At 45.2% G+C, this 16,193-nt stretch overlaps 1 long non-coding RNA gene across 1 annotated transcript in view; it reads left to right on the top strand.

Moving 5' to 3' along the window:
* The first annotated feature begins 698 nt into the window (after window positions 1-698).
* The window catches only part of LOC115066814, a 44,377-nt gene continuing 28,882 nt past the window's right edge, over window positions 699-16,193 (top strand). Inside the window, exon 1 of the long non-coding RNA XR_003846256.1 lies at window positions 699-1,017. This is a non-coding gene — a long non-coding RNA (uncharacterized LOC115066814). The remainder of the gene's footprint in view (window positions 1,018-16,193) is intronic.

The raw sequence follows: 16,193 nt of genomic DNA, 5'->3' as shown, positions 1-16,193 counted from the left end.
AGGTGCTGGGCATGAGGGCATAACCAGAAAAGAGTGGGATAAGGGAGTTTCCCAGAATATGCAAGACAAGGGTCCTGTTGTTTGGGGGTTATGGGGCTTTCCCTCAACCTCCACCACACAGATCTGTGAGGGGAAAACTCTACCAGAGTAGGAAGGAAGAACAGACCACAAGGCACCTGTGATGGATAATCCTGGGTGTCAACTTGACTGGATCTGGGATTAACTGAAATGAAAGAGATCTTCTTGATTGGATCATCTGAAGCTGGAAGACACACCCTGAAGGTGGGTGTTACCTTCTGATGGCAGCTGGTATAAAAGGCCAAGGCAGAGGAGAATGCCAGGCTTCCTGCTGCTTGCCTTCTCTCTCGCTGGTGAGTTCATCTTGCTGCTGTAGACTGAAGACTAGCTGATCTTTTGGAATTTGTCAGACCTTCAGCACCAGATTGGGACTCCTGAGACATCCAGCCTTGTGGACTGAGCAATTATGGATTCTCAGCCTCTCCAGTGTGGTGCAGCCATTGTTGGACTACTTGGACTCTATCCTGTGAGCTAAGCTGATAATCCCTATACATATATATTCATTCTCCCCATTCTGTTTCTTTGGAGAACCCTGACTAATACAGCATCCATGTCCAAAACAAAGTTAATAGTCTTACCCATCACCATAGCCATGAGCTCGAGGAGATTGGGGCTGAGGAGCCAGGGTCCTGTCAGTATTCAGCCACCAGGCCCAGGAGGTCATTCACTGATCCCTGTTAATCAGGCTGGGTCTGGGAGGTGAGTGGCCTACCTTGGCACTGCAAAGAAGGACAATCAGCCCTCCAGAGACTTCATTGCCCTCACTGAGGACAGGGTCCAGGTGGCAGCTGTGCATTTGGGCATTGCCTTGCCCAGTGTCCAGTGAGTCCACATTTGAAGCACAACTGGTGGCAGCTGTTGGGCCCCATTGGTGTCATCATCTTCTTCGTAGGAGCCCTCAGGACTGTGGTCATCAGCTGGTACTTTTGTTTGGACAAGGTGAGTTTGTCTACCCTCTCCTGTTCCCCTCAGTTATTGGAGATTTTAAATGCCAGGTTTAACAGATCTCCCGTGGGGGTTTCAGGACCTTTGTCTAGGTGTCTAAATTTCCTTCTAATGTATGGGGATGATTGTAACATAAAATAGTGATTAAGCATAAGCCATCCCTTTCTGAACTCTGAGTATACTGAACTAGGACATCAGTAAGTCTGTCCATAAACTGAGCTGGGGTCTCAGTAGGGCCCTGGGAAATCAACCTAAGTTTTTCAAAGTTAACTACCTTAGTAGGCAAAGCTCTCTGAAGACCCATCAGGAGACAAGTGATCATGTGGTCCCTTGCTGCCCTACCTGGGGAAGGTCCTTCCTGATCTCCCAGTGGGAGTGAGTAATTCCACCCAGGGTCTTGTAAGGGAACTGCCTCAGTTTCAATGAGATGGATCTAGTTGGTAGAATGGAGTTCATTAGCATACTCTTGTCCTGCTATCCAGACCCTATGTCTCTCATCAGGGGTGAGGTTAGACTGGAGAGTCATAAAGTTGTCATGCCAGGTTAAGTCATAGTTATGGGTGATGTATTTGAATTCTTGTTTGAAATGTGTGGGATCAGTAAGCAAAGAGCCTATTCTGCACTCAAGCTGGGACAAGTTACCAAGGGAAAATGGGATGTGGACTTTAACGACTCTCTCCACTCCGGCCAACTCTCAAAGGGGGAAGATTCCACAAGAAGCAGAGGGCTGAGACTGGGCATGGAGCAAGTATGGCAAGACCCAGGGGCTGGAGGAGGAAGAGAGGGGAGGTCAGAGAATTCCAACTGGGGAGTTGGAGAATTAGGAAGTGTGTCCTGTCCACAAAGGAATGTGGGAAAACAGAAGGCATGCCCTGAGGTTGAGGCAGGAGTCTGAGTGGACATAGAAGAGATAAATGGATTCTTGGTAGTAGAGGGTGAAAAGGGGGAGAGTAGAGGGTGTTTGTCGAGAAGGTGCTTGAGATCAATAGGCTGTTTGAGGCCTGAACTGTATTCAAGTGGGGTACAGCTGCCAGCGAGCGAAGGAGTATGTCACTTGGGGTGGCAGGGTGGAGGAGAAGGGGATGACCTGGAAGTGGGAGTTTCAGGTGGAGAAGGGAGGTGAGCTGGGTCAGGTTCATGGAGTGGAGGCAAAGGGGGATATGGTGAAGGTCGAGTGGGAGGAGGAGCCCTCTATGCCTCTGGTTGAAGGGAAGGAGGAAGTTGAGAGTGAGTCCTAATTAGGGGATGCTCGTTCACTACATTGACATCAAAGGCTGAGGTAGAGGAGTATGGAGGGGGAGCAGAGGGCTCCAGGGAGGGAGGGGTAGATAGGTTGAGCTTATGTGGAATAGTTTTTGAAAGGAGGACTTGATGCTGGGAACAAGAAGTGCAGAGGGAGGGTTATCTCAATGATCAAAGAAGGCTTGGACATAGGGGAGCTCAGACCTTTTGCCACTATGCTGTCAGAAATTATCCAAATCTCTTAAAATGTTGAAGTCTAGGGTTCCTGTGTCCATCCAAACAGAGTCATTGTCTGGCTTGCATTGTGGCCAGGCAGTGGTGCACAGAAACTTTAAGCATTTGGGCTTGATTGTGTCTGAAAGTCCTAAGACAAACAAGAGGTGTGAGACCTTCAGGATTAGACTGAGAGGTTCCCATAGTGGTAGATCAGGTGGACAGCAATGAGAAAATAGAGGAGGAACTGAGCAAGTAGTTAGAAGGAGACAGTGAGGATCCTCTCTCCACAAGGAGTGCAGTCTGAGATGGCCACTAGGACCCCTGGCAGAAAAACAAGAGATGCAAGGAAACAAAGGGCAGGAGGGAGGAGGGAGGAGGAGGATGAGAGATATAGGCTGCAGGTCAGGCCAAGTGAGAGCATGCAGGACCAATCATCAAGTAAGGTGTCCCTTACCAATGGAGGCCTGAAACATGTTCCCTGTTCCTGGAGGCAGCATCCTGCAATCACCAGAGAAGGGAAAGAGTGGGTTCCTGTCCTGGACAGGAAGGTGACCATGTTCCTCTCTCTGGAAATGGTATCCTGTAACCAGAGAGGGAAGGAACTTTCTGACATACTGGTGTGGTTTTACAGCTCAAGCAGAAAGCCCAGGAGTGAGAGTGAGGCACAGACAGGTGGTGGCGTAGAAAATCAAATGTGAGGTGTAGGGGGTGGTGAGAGGAGAGAAAGAGAGAGAGACAGAGGCAGAGACAGAGAAGATACAGATACCCAGGGAAGCTGAGGGAAAAGGAGCTCAAGGAGGGTAGGAGCGAGGAAAAAGAGAGAGGAAAAGAAAAGCTTGGAATCATGGAGTGTGGGGAAATGAAAGTGAAGAGGAGGTGCAGGGAGTGAGGAGAGAGAGAGTCTGAGGCTTAGTGAGAGGCTGTGGGAGGAAAAGGAGAGTGGAAGTTTCCAGAGTCTGCCTTCCCCTCTTTACCCAGTATAAGGACCAGCCTTTGGACATGCCTCAGGTCAAGCCCATGCCATTGTGGAGTTGGCCTTCTCTCAGAATTCCAAAGAGTATAAGTACAAGAGCAAAAGAAGAGACTCTGGCCCATGGAGCCAAAGTTCAAAAGGTTTACACAGAACACTAATATGGCCTCAAGACAAGAGGCCTGCACCCCCTGCATATGTTGTAGGCTGCCAAGGTCTCTGGGATTCCCAGTCACAACAGGCAGTTGGAAAACCTTTTATCAGGCTGAGAGAGGTCTGTGCTGCTTTAGAAGAACTAGTCATTGGGATTTGGAGACTCTAAGAGAAAAGGTTTGAGAGCAAATGAGGGGCAGGTCTACTCCTCAGGTGGGTTTAGGGAGGCACAGTAACCATACCGGACACTCAAGGGTTATGGAGACAAGTGCTGCCTAGAGGTCTTGAGTTTGGTCTGGGAGTGACCTCCCAGTCAAATAGAAAGGAAGACAACAGAGAGGTTGAGAATGGAGGAGAGAGAGAGAGAGAGAGAGAGAGAGAGAGAGAGAGAGAGCAGAGAGAGAGAGTCAGGATGTACCTCAAAGTCAAATCAGTTGTGTGCTTGGAGGGGGAGCAGTAGTGGCAACTGGGTCCAGCCAGAGTACTTTATGTGCAATCTCCAATGGCAGTGTGCCAGGTTTTGGCACCATATGATAAGTAAAAACCTTAGACACAGACAAGAATTCTGGCAGGGCAGGGTTTATTTGGAAGATCACACAGGGAGGCTCTTAGCTCAGGAGTGAGGAAGCCACCAGCTCACAAGCTACTGGCTGGAGGTTCTTATAGGGGTGCCAAAGGCAGGGGTCAATATATTGCAAAGCTTTGGTGGGAGGCAGGAGTCAATATATTGCAAAACTTAGCAGGGGGAAACAGACTATGCTGACTAATGCTGACTCTAGGGAAACAATATGCTGAATCATGCTGACTCTGGGGGAAAGACTATGCTGACTCGTGCTGATTCAACTCCTGTTTTTGAGAGCCCTCCCGCCACCCAGGGCCTGTCTTGTGAGGCTTTACTGCACTGGAGGAAGGTCGCTGCCAACCTGGACTCTAACAGTTCCCAGTTCATGGCACTGTTTTGGGAAGGTTGTGGAATGGTTAGGAGGTGTGACCATGCTGGAGGAAGCTCATCACTTTGAGAGTTCTTCAGCCTTTCCAGATTTCCAGTTTCTCTCTCTGCTTCCTGTGTTTGCTTAATGATGTGATCACACATTTTCCTCCTCCAGCCACATCTGCTACCATGCCTCCCCGCAAAACAGACTCTAGCTCTCTGGAACCATAAGCCAAAAAACTTGGTCATGGTGTTTTATCACAGCAACAGAAAAATAAGTAATACACCATGCTGCTGCATACCACACTACCAAAACAGAACAAAGTAAAATATCATCAAATTCCAACTTGGTGGTAAACCAATGAGTTTAATCAGGTTACTTACTGGAGCACAAATGACTCAAAGACAGCTGTATCCTCAAAAGCCCAGCCCAGCATAGTGACAGCTTATGAAAGCAGGAAACCTGTGGTGCATTGCACATCCTGCAGGCAGCTAAAAAGCTGGAGAATGTTCTTTCCAGGTAGCTTATTTAGTTTGAGCCTCTTCTAGGCAGGCACCTCAGTGTGTTTGGAAATCCTTAGGTCCCAGAAATCCTTAGGGTTTATGTATACTTGGGTAGGAAGCAGCATAGTGAACCTGGTCAGTTTCAGGGACTTCCTTGTTTATTTTTGAGTTTGATGAGCTTCCCCAAAGGATGGACTGTTTCACCTCCTTTTAGAATATCCAGCTGTTTATCTTCCTTTAGAACATCCTGTTGTTTACTTCCCTTTAGAACATTCTGGTGTTTGACTCCCTTTAGAACATTCTGTTTTTTATCTGCCTTTTTACATCCTGCTTTTTTACCTCAGAGGAAATTGCTACACAACAGCAGTCTCAGCTGATCCATAGCCCCAAATGTGTGTCTTCTTTTAATTGAACTATTTCAAATTTCTTACATTTTGATCCTGTTTAGATCCCTCCAACTGCACTATTCTTATAGTCCCCCTCCAGATTTCATGGATTCTGTCATATATCAAGTCAAGTTTCTGTACCTAAATGTCCTTCCCTCAGAATTCATACCCTGGAACCTGGTTAATATATCTAGCATCACACCCTTAAAGAAAACCAGCTCTTTCTCTCCCAGCAGTGAATGGTTGCCAATAGTTCCTCAGTTAAGTTTGGAGCTTTTTACTCACTTCCTCACTTATATGCTGGGATTTTTGTCTGTCTTGAGCTCGTGTGGGTCTTATGCATGCTGCTATCATTACTGTAAGTTCACATGAGTAACTGACCAGCTGCCTAGAGAATTCAGTTTCCTTTGGTCATTCACTACCTCTGGCTCTTACAATATTTCCACCCTCTCTTCCACAATGGTCCTTGAGCCTTGGCTGACAGAGATTTAATATAGGTATCCTATTCAGGGAAAACCACTCTGCAGTCTCATTCTCTAAACTTTAGACAGTTGTGGCCTTCCAGATGAATCATCATCAGTTGCATGAGGAAGCCTCATTTGTGAGAGTTGAGAGATGCATTAATATTCTTTCTTTCCCCTGCTCTGCTAGGTTGCATTGTAGATGTGTCACACAGGTCTGGGCACTTCACAGGCACTTATTTTCTGTGTTTGACCAGTTGTGGAGCTTTGTAATTTTTAAATTAAAACCAGGCAGGAAATAGCCAAAGAAAACACAGGAGAACTCTGACAAAACAAAATTTATTTTGGGGCTCACTGGGGGATGGCAGCTCAGCTTGGGAGAAAAAAACAATCAGCAGCCTGTTGGCTGCTGGAGAAGTTCTTATACGGAGGTTGGGGAATGAGGAAGGTGGCAAAAATAGTCTTTAAAGTTTCAGGGGAAATAGGGGTCTTCACATTGTGAAACTTAGGAGGAAGCAGCGTGTGCTGAGACAGCTTCTTACAGTGATCTGGTCTTGGGTCATGGGTGCAGTGACCTGTTTTTCTGTCTGCAGATGGTTAATATTAACTGTTAACTCAGTTCCTGCATTCCAAGGGTCCCTACAGAATTTTGCAGAACTTGTCCTGCTAGGGTTGTAAAACCTTGCTATACTGTGTGGAGGGTCACACTGAGCCTGGACTCTCTAAGTAATTATCTGATAGAGTAAAAAGAATCTGTTACAAAAAAGAATCTTCTTTGGTAAGTGGTCTAGGGATGTGACAAAAATAGGTTCTTCCCTAGGATCTATGACATCTACAACCATCTGTATTTGATTATTTTTACAGTACCACACATGAGTTCCCTCCCATTAAGTTGGCCTTAAGTCCAATTAAACAGCTATTGGTTACTCTCAAGATAAATGTGCCACTACTGTACCAGTAGAGATTATTTGCTGGCCCAGGCATTGTTGTGGTTCATAGCCTTTCAGCTAGATGGAATCATTGATTGGTTTTCTCCCTTGGCAGTTTACATAGTATCTTCTGATACTATTGGAGCTAGTCTTCAGGGAGAAAGCTTCCAGATCAGTTCCAGATGGATTGCTCCAAGTCCCATGTCTAAAGTATGGGAATATCTTGAACTACCCTGACCAACAACTTGAAGGGAGGTTTATCCTGCCTAGAACTGTGGTTTTTGATTAGCTATACACACACACACACACACACACACACACACACACACACACGTGCACACACACGCACACACACATATTCAATGAAAAGGACAATATAATACAACACGGGCCCCCTTGGATACTTTAAAAGCAGTCCTAAGAGGGAAGTTTATAGCTCTAAGTGCCTACATTAAAAAATTAGAAAGAGCCCAAATAAATGACCTAACACTGCAACTCAAGACACTGGAAAGGCAAGAGCAAATGAAACCCAAACCTAGCAGAAGAGAAGAAATATATTACATGTGTATTTTTCAGTAGGCTTTTGAGCTAATACATTTCCCTCTGGTTTTTCACACCCCCTAAGTGTTATTTATCTCTCCTCTCTCTCCCCCTGTATAATACTCTCTATTCCCTCATTAAATTATCCCTCATTTTCCCCATTTCCCCCTTGATCATACCTGTCTCCTACTAACAGAGTTATGGGTCTTTGTAAACTCCCTCTCATAGACTGAACTCTGGAATCATTACGCTTAAGAATGATAAGGAATGAGAATTATATTTCAGATGCACCATTAGAATTATCCTGCAACTTTTAGAATTACTGATTTCTTGACCTCATGCCAGACCAAGCCCATAAGAATTCCTTGGGGACAGCATCTGGGCATTTGTATTCTAATGTACCAGACTACAGGGATACATTTGTCTGAACAACCTAATATGATTTACAGTATAAGTAGCTGCTAAAATGTAAGTTAGAAAAGAGTGAAAAGATCAAAGAGGAGGAGGTGAAAGAAATGGTGGCAGTAACGGTGGCAGATTGTCACTTCTTTGTAACACTAAAGGTTCAGACCCTGAGGTAGACTGGAGTCAATGGTGAAGATTTTGCCTCAGCGACTCTTGGACAAACATTGAAGGCAGAAAGAGAAGAATGAGAAATAGCTTGGAGGGAAACAAACATATCATACTCTGGGGTTAGAAACCACAGGCTTCAAGAGCAGAATGATTCGGGGATACCACTCAAGTGATTTCCATCCTACCCATGCTGACTGACTGCCCTTCCTTATCTGGGAGGTACCCTTCTGTTATCTACCTTTTGGGTATCAAGCCTATCAGTGTATCTCTGTGAGTCCCTTCTGGGCTGTTCCTACTAACCCAGACAGGCAGTCATAACACTGAAGGGCATCTCTCACTCTCACTTCAAAGACCACCTCAGTCCCATCCCACCACCCTGTTCATACCCAGAATCCTAATACCAGCAATTCCCTAACTTGTTCCTATTTTATAGTTTTCCCTGCTGGATGCCACCAGGAAGACAGGGTCTTGTCCTCCTTAATTATAAACTGAAATATCTCTCTGACCATATTTCCCAAGTCACTGATTCAAAACAGCTTTTAGCTCTGTGCTAACTGAATAAGCCCTGAAACCCCGTTGAGTAGTGATATCATAGGAATCACTTCTCTCAGAACAAGCACTGGAGGCTGAGTGGAGAATTGATAGATCTTTATTCATGCTGGCAGAGACTCAGGGAAGTAATATCCAATGCCTGAGTACCAAACCACAGTTTCTTATGATATTTATAGATAATCCAGCATCATTCCAGATCCATTCTGTCATTGGTGGGTTTAAATTCTTGCCTACATGACTGCAGGCCATATACAATGATCATATAGGTCTCTAGCCAATATGACAAGAGACCATGAGCTGGAGTTTCAAGCAGGAAGCATGTTTGCAGAAGCAGAAGTAGAGGTTAAGCAAGCAGCTGATTTCTTAGGCATGCAAGGGGCTGTTTCTTAAGAACATAAACCATAAGGGTTTGTTTCTCAACCAGCTCTCAGTTTTGGTTTTTTGGGGTTTTTTTGTTGTTGTTGTTGTGTTGTGGTTTTTATTTTGTTTTGTTTTTCTTGTTTTGTATGGGTTTTCCTTTGAGACAGGGTCTTTCCATAGCCCCAGATAGCCTGGAACTCTGTGTAGACCAGGGTGGCCTCCATATACAGAGTTCTATCTGTCACTGCCTTCCAAGTGCTGGGGTTAATGACATGAACCACCACATCTGGCCAGCTCTGAGTTTTCCATCTTAGCAATTTCCTCTAAATTGAAATGTTCCCCTCTGGAGGGAGAAAGGAGGCTCATAAGACTCAGAAGTGAACAACTCACAAGGTTTAGGAAGTCCTTGAAACTTACAAGATTTATCAGTCTTTCCCTGCCCATTGCTTTTCCAAACACCCCAAGGTCATACAAGCAGTAAAACTTTCTGTGGGGAGGAGACTCTGAACAATCAAGTTGCCTAAAATTTGTGCTTGGGACTCTAAGGATGCAGTTTTTGTGAGTTTTTGCCTATGCTAGGGGTGAACTTTTCAATGATTCTACTGTTAGGAGCCATCCACAGTCTTGCAGGTAACACATCACCCATGCTCTGTAAGCAATCTCAATACACTCATTTGTTCACCAAGCTATACTTTGGTAGAATTATTACTTAAGTCTCTTTGGTGCCCTAATCAGGGTGATTAGACATAAATTAGCTCATGTCTCCCCAGGAAAGTCACCCAATACTCCCTTCAAAGTCAACCATGAATACAACTTCTATTTGCTTCTATCTAGCAAACCAAACTCTGACTTATATATTATAATCAAGACTGAGAAAAGATCACAGTGAACCTCTTGTTGGTCCATTTTCAATGTGTCCATTGCGAGAAATCTCAGCTTGAGAGGAGGACAAAGGAGCAAAGACTCTTCAGCACTGTGATAGCTGGTCATGGCTGTGAATGGACTGCTGAAAGCATATGGGTTCTGTGGGATGCTTCTACAGAAGACGGACATGTGGAACAGTGACAGGAGGGCAGCACCTACAATGATCTGGTGTTACAGAAATTAAAGAAATTGAAAGAAGGGAGCATGTAAGTGCTGCTGCGTGTATGTCTGTCACTGTTCCATTATCTTCTGGTGTCAGACTCCAGCTGTGTCAGTCCTTTAACATGGACTCAATACCAGGGGCTCTCCAGGGATCCTGTACTTTCAGCACCTGACTGGGACTACAGTTTTTCTCATTCTGAACCTCTGCAATGTGCAGACTGCCACTGCTGGATTATTCAGCCTCTGTCATGTAAGCAAATTCAGTAAATTCTATTTTGTAATAACTATCATCTATCTATCATTTATCACTTATCATGTATCAATCATCTTTCTACATATCATCTATCTATTATCTATCATCTATATCTATCATCTACATCTGTCCTTCATTAATAAAGTAGCTACCTAATCATCCAACTCCCTGAGCTGGAGCAACTCTGATCACCTCCTCATCAAACATAAGGATGAAGGAAGTGGTTGAAAAATATGGTCCCTATATGATTAGAAAATTATATTCAGTGTTTCTTTGAAGAAAAAAATTACATGAAATAAAGTACAAGAAAATACCAATTAATGAAAGAGAGAAAATGTGACTAACAAATTGAGAGAAACATTGGCCTACAGCATGTCTGACACTCCTTTCCAAAGCAAACTCTGAGTCTAGCCCTGGAATGTGGTTTCAGAATGGTACATAGTAGAGGAGATTCTTCACACTACATTTTGCTGAGGGACTGCTGCACTATCTGTCTGTTTTCTAGCACTGTAACAAAATGCCTGAGACTGGAAATAAATTGAGATCATTAGGGCTTTTCAATGGTCCATGTGTTAAAGGCTTGGCCCCCATTCTGTGTTGTTATTGAAAGATGGTGGAACTTTAATAGGTAAGACCTAAGGGAACAAGGTTAGCTCATTGGGATATACTCTTGAGGGGACATGTGCACACTTTTCCCTTTTCCTTCTTTTGCTCCCCAGCTGCCTGGAAGCAAGCAATCTATCTCGTTCAAATATGCCTGCCATGATGCACTGTGATGCAACAGGCCCAAAACAACAGGTTTCAGCCACCATGGACTGGTGCCAAAATAACCCTTCCTCCTTATAAATTGACTGTTTTAGGTATTTTATCATTTGACAGAAAGATAACATATTTGACTCATTGTTCTGAAGGCTTGAAATTCTTCTAGTGTTTGCTGGGCTCCTGGTGACAATCCTCCTGCTTGATCACATAGTGAGACAGAGAAATGCCCTGCTGGGGTTTTTATTTCCTTATAAGACTGCTGATGACATCATAGGAACCCCACCCTCATCTAATTCTAATTTCCTTCTAGAAACCTGCCTCCAAGAACCATTAACACATGGATTTGTGGTTAGGTGTAGCGCCAGCACTACAACTCGCACTCGGAGGTCAGGCGAGGGGCTGAGGACTTGAAAAAGGACATGTCAGTGGGTTATTCGTGTGGAGAGAATTCCCTTTATTGTCAGAACAGCCTGCTATATATATATCGCTCTCCAGCCCAGTCGAAAAGTCCCAGACAAGTGGAAAAAACACCAGCCTCAGCTGCAGAGAAGCACAATAACAGGAACTTGTGGGTGGGTCATGTGGTACTGAGTGTTCCGGTAACTGTGGTCAACAGCCAGGGTGCAACCCAAGGTCAGCAGAGAATCGGGGAATGGGTTCCCACAGCTCCCCTTTTTATTTAATATAAATAGGCCCCTGTCTTAGGTCGTCCAGGTCGTTAGCACATATCTTACCCGTCATGGAGGAACCTGCTCAGGCATCACAAGTCCTCTGTCTTAGGTTGATATGTGCTCCCTAGATCTTACCCGTCACTGAGTGCCTATTTTTCTGTAGATTTAGCCAAATTTGTGCTGAGAGATTCTCTGCTGATAGTGTCAACAGTACCTGTCGGGTATACATATGGCTCTGAATTTGCCTCTTGCATAAGCAGCAAAGGAGCACCAAGGCTAGAACCACAGAGCCCAGGACCAGGAGGCCTAGGGCAATGGATCCACTCTATTCCTTAAACAGTTTTCCAACTACATGGAGAGTTTTCCAACTATATGGAGACCCTTTACAAAAGTCTCCCCGGACACAGGAGGAACACTTGTTTCATTTATAGATATGATTTGTTGCGTCAGCTGACAAGTATAATTTAGAAATTGTGAATTTCATGGTCCTTGCAAGAACTTATTGAGCTCCTTCACAGCTACTGAGGCATTGCGCACCTTAGCAGAAGTGACACAGATATGGGTAAAGGTAGGAGAGCAGGCTAACATATGCATATCCCACAATGCATCAACTTGTTCCTGTAACAGAGCGGTTTGTTGATTTAATTTTAGGATGCCCAGTTGCAATAAAGAATTTATCTTGCCCTGAGTATCAAGGGCCTGTGCCACCCATCCCAATAGTTTGTCCACAGTCTCGGCCATGACAGCCATTTGAGCAAGAGCTACTGCAGCTGCAGTGGCAGCTGCGGCAGACACAGCAACTGTTGTGATGATTGCCATGGTGATTCCAAAATCCCTCTTCTCCCTTATGAGGCGAACCAGGTAGCTGCCCAGCACATTGACTGGCATCGGGACAATGCCTGGGACCCGTACCAGGATAGCCAAGCTCATGGGACCCCAACAGCTGCGCAGGTGGCATGTTTTCTCACTGCAGTTTAAGGTATTATTTATCTCTGAAAGAGAATCATTAGTGACTAGGAAGAAGAAAGGGGGAAACACGCAAGGGTCAGAAGAGGGGGTTATATTTTTACTATGCGATGTGTTTTTAAACTCGAGGCTACCCTCAAAGGTGGCAGAGGTATTCCAGGAAATAGTGCTATTGAAATATCGTGTTTCCCTCACTACTGGAGAGACAGCATCCATGCAGGCATAAGGTCCACAGAGGAACATCCCTGCAAAAGAAAGGATCCATGCCGTCATCATAGGGTTTCTGTAATGAAAGGGGGATGCTTGTGTGGTACTATTTTTAAATGGAAGCTGAGGTCCATACCACCAGAGGGGGTGGTCTGAGGTATTATGTCGCGAAGGCTCTTTGGTCACATAGTCACCCCATAATATAGGGACAACAGCCTCAAACTGTAGGGGGCCAGGCCAACACCGAGGCCCTGGCAGAGGAGGTAAAAAAAACCAGTGTAATTATGGTTGAAATTGATGGGACCCCATATTCTTTCCAGCCAAAGCACAGAGGCATTTGAGGAATTGGCCTGAAAGTCTCCGACTGACCAATTACTGAGGACAATCCAAGGTCCTAAGAGGGAGCTACTGCTATTAAGTAAAGAAATATTAAGAACCTTAGAAAAGCAGAGGGCATTGGAGAGATCAAAACTGCCTGTAATATTACCCATTTCCCAACTCACAGGTATAGCAGCCTTCCCTAATGTGTAGTTGGTACTGACCACCGTTGGCCAGACAAAACTGTCAATTTCCACTGGCATCAAGATTGGAAGATTATTCATCAATGCCCATCTCATCTTCTGGCTGCCACTCTTCAGGAAGTGTAGACACAGCACGCACACAATGCTCAGGGACCCAAATAGGGTGTTCGGCATCCTGTGGAAAAACACAAACAGATCCTCGGGCCCAGACTAATACCGGGTCCGGGCCTCTCCAGTTTCCTGAGGAAAGATCCTTCCATTTGACCACAGGCTGGCCCTCACGTAAGGGCCTCCAGTGCCAATCAGTGGCCAACTGCAAAAGCCGATCCACAAAATCTGCAAATGGCTCCGAGGGTCCTTGTAATACTTTGGACAGCTGTTCTCCAGCCCCCTTGTTAGGGAGCTGCTTCCAAGCCCGCGTGGCAGCAGTGGCCACCTGTGCATACACCGTGGGATCATACACAATCGGGGTGGCTAAGGTAGAATACACACCCCTGCCTGTTAGCATCTCCACATTCCTTTGTGGGAATCCCACAGCGGCATTGCGGGCAGCAGTCTGGAGGCAGTTCTCCTGATACTCGCTTCTCCAGAGAAGATACTGCCCTCCCGACAATACTGCCTGGAAGAGCTGCTGCCAGTCACTAGATGTGTAATGCAGAGCCGAGAAAGACTCTAGGATAGATTGTGTAAATGGGGCATGGGGTCCATAAGCGCTGACTGCCTCCTTAAGTTGTTTTATGTCTTTAAAATTTAATGGATCATGCTGTCGAAGCACCTGCCCCTGTTGATTGTGGTCTGGAACCTCTATGACAGGGAAGAAAACCCCCCGGACCCCCAGGAGGTGCCAAGGGTTGTAGTGTGCCTGAGCAGTCAGTGCAGCTAGGATTTTGAGCTGGGGGACGTGAGTTAAGTTCGCATTCCCTCAACTTTCTTCATAGAACCCTGATATCCCGCTCTAAACTGCTCTCCTCATCCTCAGAATCTCCGCCTGAGGACTCAGGGGTCCCAGAGTCTTCCCCACCTTCATCTGTTCCTTCATTAAAGGAGGGGTAAGCAAAGTCATTGGACCCTCACCTGAGTAGCCAGCCATTCTTCCCAGACAGCTGTATATAATTCTGCCCTAATTGCACATGATCTCCTGAATTTGGGGAGTACTGTAGTATATAATCTTGGGAAGGCGAGGAAGAGAGGGCTTGACCCCATGAGGCTATAAAAAGTCAGCATCCATGCTGGGTAAAGTACTCTCAGGTCACCTATGTTCCTCAGTAACCCCTCACTCATCTCTAAGTAAATTCAGTAAATTCATTGGTTCCCCAGGGTGAACTTTAATGTAGTAGAACATTGGTTTGACACTAGAACCTTAAAAGGGGATAAACATTGCTTAGTATCCCCAGGAAAAGAAGTCTTACAACATGGAGCATTTATTTGTTAATGTTATTATGTCTCATGGTATTAAGAAAGAAAATGGGAAGTGTAGCGCCAGCACTACAAATCGCACTCGGAGGTTGGGCGAGGGGCTGAGGACTTGAAAAAGGACACATCAGCAGGTCATTCGTGTGGAGAGAATTCCTTTTATTGCCAGAACAGCCTGCTATATATATATCACTCTCCAACCCAGTCGAAAAGTCCCAGACAAGTGGAAAAAACACCAGGGCTCTGCCTCAGCTGCAGAGAAGCACAATAACAGGAACTTGTGGGTGGGTCATGTGGTACTGAGTATTCCGGTAACTGTGGTCAACAGCCAGGGTGCAACCCAAGGTCAGCAGAGAATCGGGGAATGGGTTCCCACAGTTAGGTTTCCCATACTTCCTAATCATAGCAGGTCTATCATCTCTGGGCCCAGTACCTTCATAGGATCTCTAATTCCAGTTAAAAGATGAAAAGCATATGTAACCAGCTCTTCAACTGTGAGGAATTGCAACATTTCAAAAACTTAAGAGCTACAGGTGTCAGTCCCAGATTGTAAAGACGTATCTACCCCACTCCAAGAATATCTTTCTCCTCCATGTGAACAGAAGATCCCAGGACAAGATGCTTCATGCTATCAACAAAAATAATTCTGAATGTGAAAATCAGTAGCTTATTATTAATAGTAAACAAGAAAATATAAAGTATAATACACTCATATATCAACACTATAAAGCCTGAAAATGCCTAATGTGGGAAGGATTTTTAAAACCAGGAAGTTGACTCATTTGGAGGTGGGGCAGACAAAAGACTTCCCACAGACAGAGCAACTGTGTATCATTTGGTCAGAAAGGAAGAACCATGTCTCCTTGGCCAGCACTCTACCTTCTTGAAACTATTATTTATGTTGACAAAGATGCATGGGCCAGACCTGTTTGTAACAAAGAAAAATCTGAAGTCAGGAGGGCTGGAGAGATGGCTCGATGAGAAAAGTGCTAGCTGCATAAGTATGAGGACCTGAATTTGGATACCCAGTACTCACATGACAAGCTGGGCACAATAGTATGTATCACATTTTATGTGCACTGTAATTCCAACGTATAGGTGAGGGGATGGAGGAGGTTAAGATAGGAAAATCCTTGCAGGGCAACCAGTCTGGCTGAGTCAGTGAACTCTTGAACTCTAGGTTCATTGAGAGACTCTACCTCAAAAAATAATGTGGAAGGACTGGAGAGATGGCTCAGTGGCTAAGAGCTCATAATGTTCTTGCAGAGGATCCAAGTTTGATTCCTAGCTCCCAGGCTGGGTAGCTCACAACCACCTGAAACTTCAGCTCCAAGGGGATCTGTTGCCCTCTTCTAGCCTCTGTGGGCACCTGATTATTACATGCACATGCATACAGACGTGCATGCGTGTGTGCATGTGCACACACACACACACACACACATAAATGAATCTTTAAAAACAGATGTTTAGAAAC

This window comes from Nannospalax galili, unplaced genomic scaffold (genome assembly GCF_000622305.1).
Source record: "Nannospalax galili isolate Female #2095 unplaced genomic scaffold, S.galili_v1.0 scaffold224, whole genome shotgun sequence".
NCBI classification, from domain to species: domain Eukaryota; kingdom Metazoa; phylum Chordata; class Mammalia; order Rodentia; family Spalacidae; genus Nannospalax; species Nannospalax galili.
Note: the sequence above shows the minus strand (reverse complement) of the source record. Positions and strands in the feature narration are given on the sequence as shown.